The following is a 15,770-nucleotide window of genomic DNA, read 5'->3' as shown; positions in this document are numbered from 1 at the left end:
TGTCAAACGTTTATAATCAGACTACAGATGAAACAAAACAATTGAGCTGTTTATTTATTTATTTAATTTTATTTTTTTATGACTTCATGTTGTTTCCTAATACAGGCTATTTCCCAAGTAAGCAAGTACACTAACCACAGTTTAAACATTTAAATGTCTAAGCAGACACAATTATTTTAGCTTTAGCACACACCTTTTAACTGAGTGAGACTGACCTGCGGTAGATCCACTTTGAAGAATCTTCCCTATCTGTAATTAGAACTTAAATCTGCCACAAACTAGGTATGAACAGCACCTCTTCAGGCATGCAACACCTTAATGCAATCAGGTCAAGTCAGCCCCAAAGTTCTTAAGTGGATAACAGTATTCTCGATTGAGAAATTCATACATTCATACAGTGCAAGATAGATGAGTCAGTGAAAGTACTAGTTTGCACAGGAAATATTATGTGGTTTTCTGACCAACCATGGCTGAAACTTATGTGAGGACTTAAAAGGAGACATTTCAATTACAGTCACCACCACTTAGAACGGGTGTGTTTGTGTTAAAGTGATTCACCCGCAGTAAGCGATGGACGGTATAAACTCCCACACAATAACCTGACATTCAAAATGTCCCCCAATCACCAATACAGTAAACGAAATAAACAAGCGTGTGTGCGGTTAAATCTTTATTAAGACACTCATTACACTAATAAAAAAGATGTATTAAAACCTATGAATGTAATAAAAAGTACATTTGAAAAAGTAATGCAAGTGTAGAAATGTGCAGTACAGGTAAGCTACATTACTGCAAATTGTTTCCAGTGAAGAACTTTTGCAAGTATGGACGGCAAACTTTCAGCGTTTTCTAAAAAATCCCAGTTCGGCTCTATATCCAGATGCTGCTCCATAGCACGCCGCAGTGTTACAAACGCAGCATGCACGCTTACGTTAGTCCGGGTCAAAAACGCATACCTAGTACACGTATTCATTTGGACCAATCAGGATACATAAAATACTACACGTTCCAAATAAATGTAAATTAATTACACATTTTCCACATAGTGGCTAGTCATTTTACAGTACAGTGGAACGTTGCATATCCGACCGTTACATAACCACCCTGATCAATTAACCGCCTCGCTAAATAAATAAATAAATAAATATTAAAATTAGGCTACGAGAGTAATGGTATTGGCAGCAAATGCAGCTTCCGCGATGGAAATAGAAAGAAAGCGTTATAGCAATCAGCCTTTTGGTGCGTGCCCCAAGAGAGACCGGCTGTGTGCATGCGTCAGTCAGCTGTGTGTACCAGTGACGTTTCAATACACCAGTTGAGAAAGCTTTGTATTTTACTCTTTTTTTGTGCAATGTGTTTATATGATGGAGCGCACGGTTGAAGATATTGGCAGCATGTTGTTGTAGCTTTTAAATGCATTTGAATTAAACTAGGATCCAGGATTCGTTTTCGGATTTTTGAGCAGGGTTCGGATTCAGCCGAATACTTAGGATTCGGTGAACCGAATCCAAATTCTACATCCACCCAGATGCACATCCATTTTAATATATCCCGCCAATGTGTGAGGCTGTTCTTTAAATAAAAGAGACAAATCCGGTATTGAACATAACTTTTGTATTTAATAAAAATAACACTTTTGATGAACTCTGTCGCGACTCTCAACTCCCTACTGGTGGCGCACGCACTAAACACGTCATACACCTGCTGAATGCAAACATACCCCCGTATGCAGCAGCACATTCACATCACACTTCTCATGGAGTAAAGTTATGCAGTAAACCTGTAATATATAGTAATGGCAAACTGTTATAGACTTTTGTGCTTTATTGCTTTGTCTGAGAAGTGTTCTGGAGATCATACTGAGAGAAAAGAATAAATAAAAAATCGGTGCACAGAAATATATATATTTTGTGTAACTTTACAACCGTCAGATGTGCAAGATGTTGTTGATCAATATGCTTTAGTAAATAAAATTTTATGTTACTGTAATGAGCCAATACAAGTTGAACTGCTGTGTTTTATTAAAATCATTTTTAAACTATTTCGTATTTGATATGCGTTACACAAACGGTGCATTTAAATCAACGTGGGTTTTATTTCGCAGAGAGATTCAGGTCACTCATCATGGTAATGTTTTCCTCATAGCTCTCAGATAGGGTTGTCAACAGGCTCCAGAATCTCGGGACACTTTAAGGCAGGTTGGATTTTTTTTAACTCACCTCTCTAAACTGCAATGTATTCGTCATATAAAGTGAGTGCGAATGGCTTGAGCAGTTTAGTAAATGTATTTAATTGTTTAATTGTGGTGGCGATTCTATCTGGAGAACCTCATTACTTGTATAGTACTGTTGGTAGGTCAATAAAAGTATCTGTGTAGTTTTAATGTACAGGTTGTAACTCTACGTGTATAAAAAACAACTCTGAAGTTGACACCTCTATGAAAAGTCCAGCTCAATCGAAGCTAATTTATGCATGACATCACACCAGGACAAGCTCGCCATCCCGCCCGCTGCTTTCCTGCATTACCGCTCACCAAAACACAACACACCCAGGGGAGAGATACCATGGTAAATAGGCATGTAATATATGGTTGCTCCAACACAGCAGGGCCATTCTTATGTCTCCATGAGTCTCCTAAAGAGCCGGTACGATGCCGGCAATAGGTGAAGTTTGTGAGGAGGATTGGGATGCTAAGCCCAACAGCAGCTGCATCTGCAGCACCCCTGTCATTGATGTTCAAGATGGGTGCTGTTAAAAAAGTTAAATTAAATAAGGATGCAGTACCATCCATATATCCGGATGGTACCTGCAGGACTAAAAAAAAGTAAAATCACCGGGACTCCAGCGGCTGCCAGGAAAAGAGAGGTGCAGAGGGTAAGGGCATGATCCTATCATTTCATTAGAATTATCTCTTTGATGAAAATATGTATAAAGTGACGCGACTATATAGCCAACAACCTTCCATGTACATTATTAATAAATAATGTGATAAAATTACCACGTTATGTCACGTTCTTGTATGCATTCCTGTGAAGTCTCTCGATTTCGTTGGGACACTCCCACGTAAGATCTTCTGTCTCCGGATTATTTAGATCGCCAATCTTAACATAAACTTCAACTTTATTTATTATTATTTTCCCCATGCGACCTGCGAAAATGTCTTAGGCTACTTTATGATGTTGATGTAGGCTATATCAAAGTAACGTTAAGAATAAAATATTATTTACTGTATATGTAAGAATTATTATATTGATTTGTTCGTAGAAAGTTGTGCAGTAAGTCCGAAAAAGGAGACCTCTGGTTCTCATGTTTTCATAAGTTGACAGGTATTACTGTACTTGTTTTGCATGTTAAATTGCAGCTGATCTGGTGCCATGGAGATCAGACACACTCTGGCCCAGATTTATAAAAGGATTGTTTTACGACCGTAAAATGGGCGCTAAGGGTTCTGAATTCTTGGATGAGATTTATAAAACACATGCAATGGCATAAACACGCAATTAATACGTGATTTGCGGAGGCAATGACTCTGTGTGCTTTCGCCCTTGATGCATATGTAATTCTGTATATGCATATGTAATTCTGGGGCGAAACCACTAAAATTGGGAGGGGGTTTTGCAAATGAGGTGAATTAAATATTCTGTCTAATTTATTAAAGCTGCTGGCCTCGTATTTGCGTGATTATTTTAAGAACTCTGAAAAACAGGCGTTAATTTGCGCAGTCAGACAGTAGGCTATATAAAAGGCAAGGTGATGTCACATGCGTGACTACTGTGCACTGTATTATTTTGCTTTATTAACTATGTGTTTTATTTTAAGATTTTGAGTGTTGTATTTATTTACTTTTTGTTTTGGTTGTATTTAAATAGTCAATTATGGTTTTCTCCTTTTATTGCATATTATTGACACATTGTATGTTTGTATGTAATTGCACTTTATTTGAGTTGGGCACGACACATTTCGGGAGGAGAGCGTCCCTATAAGACTGCATTTGCTGCAAGCAAAATGGAACTAAATATTGCAGACTTTATTTCCCCCCCCCAGGACGAGAGTGGGCGTGCCAGCTTCCTCTAGACAATGTTGAACGATGAATGCAGTGACTGGTTGATTGAGGAAGTTGTGCTGCCCCGACGGGATTGGTTCTTTTAGTTTTGTAGACCCGCCTTCAGCCCTTTTTTAAATGTAGGAACTGGAGCGAATAGAAAATATAACAGGAAGACATTAATAAAAGAACAGAACAGGAGACAGGAATGAATGGAAGAAAGAAAATGGGAGAAAGGAAGATGTAAACCAGACGCAAAAGAGAAAGGGGCGGTCATGCACTAACTGAAAAGCAATCAAGGCACGGATTGAGAATGAGCGAATAGCGACTGAATGGAATGGGATTGAAACAAATGGAATACGAGAGAGATTGAACTAAAATACAATAAGGGAGTATAAATAGAGCCGGGGAAGCAACCCGTGGAGCAGAGGAGCTGAGGGAGTGAGACGAGTTGAAGCGAGACGGAAATAAACGAGACAGCAGAGTATCTTGTTTTTCCTGCAGCTGGACGGTGACGGTGTGTAGCAGCTCGAGAGCCACGCGGTCCTGTGGTGTGCTGCATTGGAGGCTGATGAACGTGGGGGAAAGCAGTGTGGCACTTTCCTCCTCGAAAGCTAAGTTCTATTTTATTTAATCTTTCTCTTGTATCTCTATCGTTTTATTTATCTGGTTGTTTTCCATTTTTAGATATATATATATATGCAGAATGAATGACTGTAGAAGCTGTGTATTTTATGTAGGCCCTGAAAAATTTGTAACAGTGCTACTGTTGGCGTGGTTTTAACCATACCACTTTCTTTTCATTATTTTAACTGTATAGTTTTAATAAATTGTTTGGATTGATTGCCAAAGTTGGTTCTTTGGTATTATACTGCTGCTATGTTTTGATTACTCGAGAGAGAGTTGTACCAGACCTAAGATATTATTATTATTATTATTATTATTATTATTATTTGTTTTCTTTTTGTTCTTTTGATAACCTGGTGGTAGCTGTGGCCTGCTTGGACTGCACGTGATCTGAAGTATAGAAACCTAGAGCCAGACACGGGACTGACAACTGGAAGCTGGAGTTATGCTTTTATGCTGTGTTTATGTGATGTTTGACCCTGTAACTGCATGGTGTGTTTTATCATTGATGTAAATAGAATAAACTTTGTACATTTGTATTACTGTTTCCCTTGTCCTGTGAAATGGTTTTGAGCTGTCTGTGAAGGGTGTACACCTGGGAATTAGAACTTGTTCAGAATTCGTGGAATTGGTTAATTGGATTTCTAGTGTCCGTAAATCACTAGGTGGAGTAGACACGACTACAGAACGGTGGGTCAGGACTGTGGAAGGGTGGGGGTATTCACTGACACGGGAGACAGAAGATTGTATTTGCAAACACCGCACAGGTGCCCAGTTTTATTTCTTTTCTTTTTTATTTATTTTAGCCCGCAGAGGGCGCTGTTGTCCGTGGCCTGAATACTGGCAACAGTAAACAGGACCACGGGGTTTCCAATACAGGTACACAGTCCAGTGCACATACAAGTGCTCGAAAATAATAATGAAAACAAAAGGCGAAAGAAAAAGGGAAAATAAAACACAGTAATAAAACTACAAACAAAAGTGCTGCTTACGCAGTGCCCCCAAGCGCAATGGTATAAACACGCAATTAATACGTGATTTGCGGGGGCAATGATTCTGTGCTGTTTAGCCCTTGATGCATATGTAATTCTGGGGCGTTTCTGAACGAAACACCTCCAAACTGGAGACTGAATACTGGTCCCCAGCTGAACTTCTTGCACTGGCATAAAATTCCCTTAATGTTGTTGAGAAAAAATGAATGTCCATATTTTTTCTTTAAGTACTTTAATCAGCCCATGCTCTAGTTTTTTTGTGTGTTTTTCTTTGTTTTCTATTTCATTTAGCTGTTCCTCATCTACTGTTATGTGTCTACTCTTGCTGGTGCACTTATTTTATTTTATTTTTTTTTTCAGATGGACTGCTGTCTTCACTCAGAAAGTTGGTGTTGTGCCAGTTATGTGGAGTTTCATCCCCAAATATATTAAAGGATGTGGTTTTGTAACTAATAACAAATAAAATGGCAGTTTGTCATGGAATTTAGAATGTAAATCAACTATCTGAAGTATATACATAGTATTTAATTTTATTGTACAAAACAAAAAGAAGGAGCGTGCAAGAACTATTTTTTATAAAGACCCATTCAAATTTCCAAATAAGTTATTCACCAGGGAGAAAAATGGCATACTAAAAGCAACTATGTCTGAGCTGGAGAGATATCTCGAGGTAATGCACACAGATTCAAAAAGTCAGGAACCTATGTCAATTCCTTCAGACATCCAACCTATCAATCCACCAGAATACCAAATGGAGGACTGCGCACCGAAGTGGAAAGAAGTAGAGCAAGCTGTGAAAAAGAGTTCCCCTGGTGTTCTACAAATCCTGTGGAAATTGATGAAAGTAGCTTGGGAAAAACAGGTTGTACCAAGAGCATGGTGCCGAGCAAGTGGGGTCTTTATACCCAAAGAAACATGGAAGGTAAGCTTTTCTTCAGCATTGTTGCACAGAGATTGTCAGCTTACCTATTGAATAATTGCTTTATTGACACTTCAATACAGAAAGCCGGTATTCCAGGTTTCACGGGATGCATAGAGCACATCAGTGGCGGCAAATTCAATCAGCTAACAGGAGAGGAAGGAGCTCCATGTGACATTCCTGTATTTAGCTAATACATACAGTTCAGTACCACATGAGCTTCTTTGGGCAGCATTTGATTTTTTCAGTGTACCGAGGACAATAACAAACGTAGTGAAAGCCTACTTTGGAGATCAATTTAGTTTTTCAACTTCAGAATTCCCCACTGCATGGCAATGTCTAGAAATTGGAATAATGGCAGGATGCACCATTTCTCCACTGGCTTTTACCATGGCAATGGAAGTAATTATTATGGCGTCAAAATGGGTAGTGGGAGGAGAATGCTTGGCTTCTGGAATGCGACTGCCACCAATTACAGCATACATGACAATCATGACTACAACAGTAGCCTGCACTAATCGGTTATTGGGCAAACTAATCAATAACATTGAAAGGGCACGAATGCAATTCAAGCCCACTAAGTCAAGGAGCATCTCTATAATTAAAGGTAAAGTAGTGGATAAGAGGTTCTACATTAACAGTGAGGCAATACCAACAGTGTCTGAGAAGCCTGTGAAACGTCTTGGAAGATGGTATGATGGGGACCTAAAGGACACAGTTTGTGTGGGAGAAGTGAGACAACAAGCAGTGCAAGGATTGAAGAGCATAGACAGCAGTGCTTTACCGGGTAAACTTAAACTCTGGTGCTTTCACTTTGGTATACTGCCAAGACTTCTGTGGCCACTCACTGTGTACGAGGTTTCCTTGACAACAGTAAAGAAGCTGGAAGTGTTAATCAGTTCATACGTCAGGAAATGGTTCAGAGTTCCATGCTGCCTTAGCAGAGTGGGACTGTATGGTAAAGGGATACTGCAGCTGCCAATTTCAGCTCTACCAAGGAGTTTAAGTGCACCAAGTTTCGATTGGAAATGACACTGGTATAGTCATACGACAAATGTGTGAGGGAGGCAGCACCTGTGTTGAAAACTGGAAGAAAGTGGGCGGCAAAGAAAGCTGTGGAAGATACAAAGGCTTCCCTTCGTATCAGTGATATCATAGGGCAAGTACAGCATGGAAGAGAAGGCCTTGGTCTCAGTTCAGCTCCTTCTACATGGCACAAAGCAGCCCCACCTCAACGGAGGAAGCTGGTAGCCAACGAGGTGCAAAAGCAGGAGGAGAGGATGAGGTGTATAAAGGCAGTTTCCCAGGCCAAGCAAGGAGAATGGACAAGATGAGAGCGTATGGAACAACGCAAGATTGTCTGGCGAGATCTATGGACAACATATGATGTCCTCCTATCACCACAGAACCTTAATCTATGGGTAGGAGAGGACCCATGGTGTCCTTTGTGTTCATCGCCAGCTACATTAAGACACATTTTGACAGGATGTAAGGTGGGTCTTAGCCAAGTACGGTGTACTTGGTGTCATGACCAGGTACTGTGATGTTTGGCTTTAGCATTGGAAGACAAGTGCTACATGACCAACAGGTTGCCACCAATGCCAGCAATATATGACACATGAAGAACAACCTCCAAGAAAAAGTGTTAAAACCAAAACTCGTCTAGGACAACTGGAAGCTGCTAGAGACTGGAAATGCTGGCAGATGTTGGACAACAGCTTACTTTCCCACCTGAGATTGACACCACTAACCTTCGACATGATATTGTCTTGTGGTCTGGATCAGCACGCCTTGTTCACCTGGTAGAGTTAACAGTGCCATGGGAGGATGCTGTAGATGAGGCGTATGAAAGGAAGAAACTTTGGTACGCTCAACTAGCTGCTGAAGCGGAACAGTGAGGAAGCAGAGTCCAGGTTTACCCAGTGGAGGTGGGTTGTTGAGGATTTGTGGCACACTCTACGGTTTCTCAGAGACATTGGATTCAGTGGTCGAGAGTTGCGACGCATAGTGAAGAACTTATCTGAAACAGCAGAGAGGAGCAGCATCTGGTTCTGGTTGAGACGAAAATATTCTGGTTGGGGACCTCAAGCACAGTGGAAAAAACAAAACAACATCGATGTAAAGGAAAAGAAGTAAGCAGAGAAATACCCTACTCAGCTCAGTGCAGACGGTTGTCATGCTGATGCACTTGGGAGGCCGCAATGTGATTGATCCCTGAAGCCAGCATTGCAGCCGTTGTGTGGGGTAGCGCTATACATAAGAAATAGTCTTGACGCCCAGGTGTTAAATCTGGACAAAGAAAACAACGCTGAATCAATATGGGTCAGAATAATGGACAAAAATTCAAAGGGCATAATAATAGGAGCATGATATAGACCGCCAAATTCAGACACCGAGCAAAATAATCTGTTCTACAATGACATTAGAAATGTGTGTAGCAAAGGAGAAGCCATACTAATGGGGGATTTCAACTTCCCCCATATAAAATGGCAAACTCAGACCACAACATGGTCTCACAAAACAATTACATCCCAAAAGTAGACAAATCTAAATCTAAAACAAAATGGCCAAAATGGTTTAATAGATTAATTTTAAAAAAAGTTCTGCGAAAAAAGGCTCTTTACAAAGCGTTTAAAAGGGACAAAAAACAAAGTACACAGAAAGAGTACTTGGAACTGCAAATGCAAGTCAAAAAGGAAGTTAGAAAGGCCAAGCAAGAGATAGAAATGAACATTGCTAAGGGGACTAAAACCAATTCCAAAACGTTTTTCCAATATTATAACAGCAAGAGAACATTCAAAGAGGAGGTTAAATGTCTAAGAGATACAAATGCCAAAATCATAGATGAAGAAAAAAAATAGCAAATATATTAAATGATTACTTTTCACATGTTTTTACAAAGGAGGATATGGACAACATGCCCCACATGTCGACCTGTTCCTACCCAGTTTTAAATAACTTTAGCATAACAGAGGCAGAAGTGTTAAAGGGACTAGGAGCTCTTAAAATAAACAAATCCCCTGGGCCAGATGAGATCCTCCCAATAGTACTCAAAGAAATGAAAGAAGTTATTTACAAACTGCTAACCAAGATCATACAACAGTCTCTTGGTTGTGCCGACAGACTGGAAAATTGCAAACGTAATACCGATCCACAAAAAGGGAGACAAAACCGAAACAGGTAACTACAGACCAATAAGCCTGACTTCTATTATATGTAAACTTATGGAAACTATAATAAGATCCAAAATGGAAAATTACCTATATGGTAACAGTATCCTGGGAGACAGTCAGCATGGTTTTAAGAAAGGGAGATCATGTCTAACTAACCTGCTTGATTTTTTTGAGGATGCAACATCGACAGTGGATAACTGCAACATGGTTTATTTAGATTTCCAGAAAGCTTTTGACAAAGTCCCACATAAAAGATGAATACTCAAACTGAACGCAGTAGGGATTCAAGGAAATGCATGCACATGGATTAGGGAGTGGTTAACATGTAGAAAACAGAAAGTGCTGATTAGAGGAGATACCTGAAAATGGAGTGAGGTAACTAGTGGTGTACCACAGGGATCAATATTAGGTCCTCTGCTATTCCAAATCTACATTAATGATTTAGATTCTGGTATAGTAAGCAAACTTTTAAATTTGCAGATGACACAAAAATAGGAGGAGTGGCAACACTGTTGCAGCAGCAAAGGTCATTCAAAATGATCTAGACAGCATTCAGAACTGGGCAGACACATGGCAAATGACATTTATTAGAGAAAAGTGTAAGGTAATGCACGCAGGCAATAAAAATGTGCATTATAAATATCACATGGGAGATACTGAAATTGAAGAAGGAACCTATGAAAAAGACCTAGGAGTTTATGTTGACTCGGAAATGTCTTCATCTAGACAATGTGGGGAAGCTAGAAAAAGGTTGTGGCAGGCTGGCTGTCATGACATCAGGCCAGATGCAGGGACCAAAACAAACTGACACCAAATACTGCAGTTCAAAACAAAAGACGTGGCGACGCCATTTTATTAAATAATACAGAAATATATAAAAGGTTTAAACAAAAAGAAACTTGCTCACTCGTTCCTCCTGTGTGGTCCAGTGGTTAAAGAAAAAGGCTTGTAACCAGGAGGTCCCCGGTTTAAATCCCACCTCAGCCACTGACTCATTGTGTGACCCAGAGCAAGTCACTTAACCTCCTTGTGCTCCGTCTTTCGGGTGAGACGTAGTTGTAAGTGACTCTGCAGCTGAGGCATAGTTCACACACCCTAGTCTCTGTAAGTCGCCTTGGATAAAGGCGTCTGCTAAATAAACAAATAATAACACCCTCTCTCGCCTCTACCAGAACACACTTTAAATAAAACAATAACAAACAATATGCATGGCTACGCCGTCATATTTAAATACAAATAAACAATAACAAAACATATGGTGCTTCACCAACAAAAATAAATACAATAATAAATCATAAAACACAAATTACAAAATAACACAGGGGCAGAGGGGGGACTCTGTTCTAAAAATACAAAACACTGTACAGGGCTCCTCGCCCTGTTACAAAGGCCAACAAGATGCTCGGATATATTGTGAAAAGTGTTGAATTTAAATCAAGGGAAGTAATGTTAAAACCTTACAATGCATTAGTAAGACCTCATCTAGAATATTGTGTTCAGTTCTGGTCACTTCGTTACAAAAAGGATATTGCTGCTCTAGAAAGAATGCAAAGAAGAGTGACCAGAATTATCCCGGGTTTAAAAGGCATGTTGGATGCAGACAGGCTAAAAGAACTGAATCTATTCAGTCTTGAACAAAGAAAACTACATGGTGATCTGATTCAAGCATCCAAATTTTAAAAGGTATTGACAATGTCGACCCAGGGGACTTTTTCGACCTGAAAAAAGAAACAAGGACCAGGGGTCACAAATGGAGATTAGATAAAGGGGCATTCAGAACAGAAAATGGGAGGCACTTTTTTACACAGAGAATTGTGAGGGTCTGGAACCAACTCCCCAGTAATGTTGTTGAAGCTGACACCCTGGGATCCTTCAAGAAGCTGCTTGATGAGATTCTGGGATCAATAAGCTACTAACACCCAAACAAGCAAGATGGGCCGAATGGCCTCCTCTCGTTTTTTAAATGTTCTTATGTTCTTATGTTCTTATGTGTCTTGATGATGCAGTACACTTCAGCCATCAACACCAGGCAGAAGGATATCTACATCATTGGATGGAAGGAAACGCAGATGGATCACATTAGTTTACAGTAAAATAAACTATGTCTTAGTTGGTGCGTATCTTGGTGGAGTCCATTATCAGCATGAAGTTTAAACACCTACTCTCATGTAATGGAAATCTATAACTTAAGTTTCACCAATTTTCATTTTCATTTTGAAGTTATTATACTTTGTTTTGATCAGAAACAGTAAATGATGCTGAATTCTAGTTATTAATTATGATGAAGGTTTCTCGCACTACTCTGAACTGAACGATTGACTGAATCTGACATAATAAATTCGAAAAAAACTGAAGCCTACATCAAATCCCATTGCGGAGCTTAATAATCACCTTTCCCGATTTACATACAGTTCTAATATGGACAAGAACACCATATGTTGATTGTTATACTTCTATATAAAAGGGTGCTCAAACTTTTGTCCACTAACTGTAGGTCACCTATAGTCCACAAAAATATATATAAAAACACAAGCATACCTATACTTTGTCGTGTAGTCAAATCCTGGTTGCCAACCATGTAATTTTGTTTTTACTGACTGTAACAGGGAGGAGATCTGTGCTGACTCTTCTGGTGCGTTCATAGTGCTGCAGGAAGAGGGCAGCAGCCCATCCAGAGGTGGGAGAGAGGGTGTGTGGGCTTTCCCTCTCTCTGAGTGGCTGAGAGGCGGGCCTTGGGGGGATTGCTGGCCCTATAAAATAACATCCTGTTGTTCCCTCAGCTCTGCCCCTGTAAGACGACACAGCGAGCTAGCGGAAGCTTTGCTCCAGGACTGATAACGGCTGGAAAAAGAAAAAATGAAAGAAACCCAAGTTCAAAAAAAGCAGGCTGAGGCAGCAGTGAAGTGTAGGATGGGGAATCGGGCCGTGCGGGTAGCGACGGTCGGGGTAACACTGCAGAGTGCAGCACCTTTTCTTTGTAGTTTTGATTACTGTGTTTTATTTTGTCTTTTTGATTTCGCCTTGTGTTATTATTATTATTTGAGAGCACCTGTGAGTGCGTCAGAGGAGCTGTTTACCTGTGGGTATTTCCGTGGTCCTATCTATAATCTCTGGTATTCAGGCCACGGACAACAGCGCCCTCTGCGGGCTAAACAAGCACTTAAAAATAAAACAAACCAAAAGTCATAAATAAAACTAGGCACCTGTGCGGTGTTGTCAAATACTGTCTCCCGTGTCAGTGAATACCCACACCCTTTCACACTGACATACAGATTTACAGTCGCCTTTTTTTTAAACTGACACTGTATTTTTTTGACTGACATGATTTAAAAAAAAAGGTGTAGACAAGAGCGCAATTTTGTGTAAATTTTCATCAGCTGCCAGATCCCATCTAAGATCCGTTAAGTCAGCCACATGTTACTGCATAAATTCCATCTCGGCTATCCAGCATATTTCCAATAAGAATCTGTGGTAAAAGCACTGCAAGCTGGACGAGGTCTCCCGAGCTCGCTGTGCTTTGGCTACTTGGTTGAAGAACACATATACTAATTTCAGCACAGTATTGTTTATTGCCATTCTTCCTTTGATACTTTTCACTGCCATCACAAAAGGTATAGGTATAATGCATGGATGGTTTGCAACCTTAAGTCAAATGCAGTTTAAAGTGGCTTACTACTTTCTCAATCACCAATACAGCAAAGGCAGTTAGCTTTCCTTACTTTGCTTTTGATCGGAAGTGGTTTTTGACATGCTTCGTTAAGAAAATGCTCTTTCTCCAGGGTTGGGCATAGACTTTTCAGCAGTTTGGGGCTTTCAGCACCGATTTGTAAAAATATTTCTAATGCCCCCATTTGCGGCTTGCATTTTTCTTCTTCCCCTTTCTTGTGTTTATGCTTTGCTGCCCCCAAAAGAGACATTGTTTGCTGCATTCAAGCAAAATCAAACTGACTACATGGAATTTATTTGTGTCGCCGCGAGTGAGATACACTGCCTCGGTTCAAATGTCAATGAAAGAAGATCTTCCAGTTTGCACGCAATTCTGTATCTGTTTATTATTTTAAAAATTACTTTGGGGCCTAGGCAGCTGCTTAGTTTGCCTATGAGTTAATCCAGCCCTGCACACAACCTATGATATTACTTAAATGACCTGTGAAATGATAGCATCACATCCAAGGCCGGTGAATGTCAGGAAGCAGACTCAGAGGCAGAAACTGCAGTTTAAAGGTGTTGTTACGCGCTTTTATTTAACAGCACCAATGTCTTCAGATGTGCAGGCTCTGGACCCTCCGGACGTGCAGGCTTTAGACCCTCCTGACATGCAGGCACTGGATCCTCCGGGAAGTCATGCAGGCACTGGGCCCTCCAAATGTGTAGGCGCTGGACCCCCTAATGCTGACTTCCGCTGTGCTCCCCTTAGCAGCATATGTAATGGCTGCTGAGGGTGGCATGGCTGTTGCACTTCCGTCACAGATGGAAGTGGCCCTGCTTCAGCTACTGGAGACAGCGGGACCTTTCCCTGTGGCGCTGGAGACAGCAGGCCTCTCCCTGTGGTGCTGGAATCAGCAGGGCTTCTCCCTGTGGTGCTGGAGACAGTGGAACCTCTCCCTTTGGTGCTGGAGACAGAGGGGCCTCTCCCTGTTACACTGGAGATTACTCCCCTTTTTTGGGCGCTGGAGACGGCTCCCTCTTCTTGGGTGCTGGAGATGGCTCCCCCTTCTTCGGCGCCCGAGACGGCTCCCCTGCTCGCCTTCAGGAACAGCTACACCTCCCTTTTTTCAGTACTCGGACAGGCAACTGTTCCTCTTCCTCTTGGAGGGGGCAGCAGGCCACAGAGTGTTTGAACTCCCTGCATGCGAGGCACCAACCTTGGTCCTTGAGGCAGGTGTCCAGTCCACCATTCCCCAGCACTGGGAAGAAGGGGAAAGGGGGTTCCGTCTTTGGCGTATTCGAAGCCCGCATTTGGCGAGCCTTCAGGCGGTGCCATTCCTCAGCTGACTCCACCTCATCATGATAAGGGGCCTCCAGGAAGATAGGGTCTTCGTATGGGCACTCCTCAAAGAGGTGCTCAACCTCTGCACATGATCCGCAAATAGGAGCTATGTCGTCATCCAACTGGCATTGCTCCTCGTGCCAGACCTCCATTATATTCTTTTATTCTTGCAGACCGCTCTGGGTCACATGGGGGCGCTAGCCCACTTCTGATACCATGTGTGAAAAGATAGCATCACATCCAAGGCCGGTGAATGTTAGGAAGCAGACCCAGAGACAAAAGCTGCAGTTTAAAGGTGCTGTTGCACACTTTTATTTAACAACAAAGAAAAAGGCACAAGGGCCAAAACAAAAGGTTTAGACGAAACAAAACTACAAATACTTTTACCGTCAGGCTGGGCAATAGCCGTCACTCATGGTCTCACAAATACAGTATATACCCTCCAAAAAATCCCTTTAAAAAGCACGTGGCAGGGCTTTGCGGTCCATTTATTCAGCGCGTGTCAGGCGTGTCAGGTCCAATTTATTTTCACACGCGCAGTTTATTTTAGATGCACTGTTTAAAAGTATTTTTCACAGTAAAACAGGTTTAAAAGCCATTGCATATCAACAGGACACTCAGTACTGCATCTCCAGCCCCGCCTCACCCCTTGTTCGCTGTATTTTTCACATACCTCTTCATAGTCGTGCATACCGATAAATCATTTCCTGATCACTCGTTTTATCACCAAACTCCTCAATAAAGCGATCCAAGTCGTTATTTTAGAACATAAGAACATAAGAAAGTTTAGAAACGATAGGAGGCCATTCGGCCCATCTTGCTCGTTTGGTTGTTAGTAGCTTATTGATCCCAGAATCTCATCAAGCAGGTTCTTGAAGGATCCCAGGGTGTCAGCTTCAACAACATTACTGGGGATTTGGTTCCAGACCCTCACAATTCTCTGTGTAAAAAAGTGCCTCCTATTTTCTGTTCTGAATGCCCCTTTATCTAATCTCCATTTGTGACCCCTGGTCCTTGTTTCTTTTTT

Source organism: Acipenser ruthenus, chromosome 2 (assembly GCF_902713425.1).
Source record: "Acipenser ruthenus chromosome 2, fAciRut3.2 maternal haplotype, whole genome shotgun sequence".
Lineage (NCBI taxonomy): Eukaryota > Metazoa > Chordata > Actinopteri > Acipenseriformes > Acipenseridae > Acipenser > Acipenser ruthenus.
The sequence above is the reverse complement of the archived record's forward strand: the minus strand, read 5'-3'. Positions refer to the sequence as shown.